This window comes from Amphiura filiformis, chromosome 15 (assembly GCF_039555335.1).
Source record: "Amphiura filiformis chromosome 15, Afil_fr2py, whole genome shotgun sequence".
Taxonomy (NCBI): Eukaryota; Metazoa; Echinodermata; class Ophiuroidea; order Amphilepidida; family Amphiuridae; genus Amphiura; species Amphiura filiformis.
Window position 1 is genome coordinate 14,411,341 of NC_092642.1, and position 2,656 is coordinate 14,413,996.

A 2,656-nucleotide genomic window follows, 5' to 3' on the forward strand; every position below is an offset into this window, starting at 1 on the left:
TTATCAGAAAGTAGCGCCAACAATGCTAATAGTAAATAAAAATAGTTTGATAAACGATATCAATCAATAGAGAAACCTAGAAATAAATACGTTTCTTAACTTGATCTTCAATCTGTCTGTTTTGGCCCTATTGAATGTGTATTTGTAATGTGTAATATTGAGTAGACGGTTGTTACTTGCCCGTAAATAACTATATTGTGATAAATGAATGCAAACAAAACTGTGCTTTGGGAGACATTGGTACATTACCGGGTTATTTTCCACATTAAAATACGTTTCCATTTGTTTAAAACAAAAAAAATCAAGTTATTCAACCAGGAAAGTTTCCTGATTCAACATTATAAGAAACAAACGAACAAAGTTAAGATGCGTGGGTGTTTCACTATATTTAGTTATATTGTAAGTATCATCGATTGTATCGTGCCTGGTACTTTACTATATTCAGTGCATATATGTATTCTTAGAATCATCGATTGTATCGTGCCTCTTATACACGGCGCTTTAATTCACCTCAACCTCTTTCAAGTATATACAAAATGGATAGTGTCACAAAGTTGGGTCTATATCAAACTAATTATTTGGGACGAGCTCAGAGAGAGAGGGAGAGAGAACGAGAGAGGTGGAAGAGGGCAAAGGTGGATAAAGAGAGTGTGTGTAAAAATCTTCTCCACTTAGTGCCAATTCGCCAGATAATAACAATATATTAAAATGGTTACATATGTATTGAAAGAAACCAAACAGGCTAATTGTAAATAACCTTGTATTCCACCCCAATGGACGTACAATTGAAATCTTTTAAATTATAATCCAGTTGTTCGAAAACGGTTTCAAAAGTGCCTGACTTTTTGCCGTACCCAGGCCGAAGGCACATTTGTCGTACATTATTAAATGTTTTATTCGTGACGCAAACGTATCCGTTTGATTAAATATTTTACCAAAAAGGAAAATAAAACCTTTGCAATCGGTCCTTGTTTGCTATCTACATGTAATAACTCATAGCATTGTTGATCATGGCGAGTGGCATACCAATATACCTTGAGCTAAGGAGACGATATTCATGTTCACAACGTAAGAAGGCATGCAGTCAGACACCGGCGTTTCTACTGGTTACTGGGAGAAATGTGTGTGTCTTTTGTTATATAATGAAGCATGTACTTTAGGGATTACAATTCTAAAATTATGTGAGATATGGGAGATAAATAGTTTCTTTACTCAGGTATTTAATTATTTATACCCGAGTACAAAAATCAATGAGTTAAGGTTACGCAGTGATAACCTTGAGTTTTTTTTTTTTTCATTGGTGATTTCACGAGTTTCACGACAATCTGGCAATCATTACTCAGTTGGCCTCGGATAACGTTGACATAACCTTGAATATTTTCGCCATAAAGATCAAATCCACCAAGTGCAACGACAATCCAACTTACCATCAATAGTAATCCCTTACCAAAAGCAGGCTAATTTAGCATGTAATTAACCTGCATCTAGCCTGTGTTTGAAAAGCAGGTTTATTTTAACCTGCGCAGGTTAATAAATAATTAGACAGGTTAAATTTTAGCCTGCTTTGTAACAAAAACTGACCAACATGTTTTTGCAGGTTAACTTTTAGACTGTTATCTACAAACATGCAGGTTAATTTTGTGCAGGTTAAATCATAACCTGGTTTTAGCAAAAAAGCAGGTTAATGTTTTTGCAGGTTAAATTGTTGTGACCAGCTGTTATAATGATTAGCAGGTTAATAATTTTACAGGTTAAATTTTAGACTGCTTTAGATGCATGATGGGAAATATTTCCAACTGCCATTTTGAATTCTGTAAAATGCAGAGCTGATGTGGGCTCCTCGTTTTTGATGTTTTCAGCTTTATTTATGCCTTGTGTTTTCACTGTTGGACTGTTACTTAACAACTAACAATGTATGTAATCCATGTAGCTAATTTTAATCCTGTGCAAGGCCTGGTTACAAAATGTTAACGCTACATGGATATACACATGTATAAGATATAGGTAAGCTTAAAAATATAAATATGATCACAGTGAGGTAAATGCATGAGTATACTTTTTAAGGTTTTAATGTTGGCAGTTTAACTTGAATTAGGGTAATAGTTTAGTGTATGGTGAGGAAGCTATTGGGGGCATACTATATATTGTCGGTCGTATCACATACACATATAGTGACATTTTTAAAATTTTTTGTTATGTTCTACTCTAGGCTAGCCTCTCATTCGCGCGCGGATGGGAAATACATAGTGTTCACAAGTTTGATACGGTTTGTAGACTGAAATTTTGCGTAGAACACGCTACCGTAGTCCCCTTTATTTAAAAATGTGTCCAAAGTGCTTTTTCTGGGGGGGGGGTGCCCCTACAATGGGGGTCACAATTACTAAAAATGTATTCCAAGGCCAATGGTGGTGATTTTGGTGTCTAAATATATGTTTATGGACATGAGAAAGTCATTTAGACAGTTTACGAAATTCAAAATGGCTTCCTTATGTTCCAAAATTCCAAATTTTTCAGGCCGATTGTGGTGATTTGAGTGTCTATGATTATGTCTGTGGAGATGAAAAAGTCATTTACATAGCTTATTAAAATCCAAAATGTCTGCCAGCTGCCTTATACAAAAAAAAACACAAAATGGCCGCCAAAATGCCGAAAATTA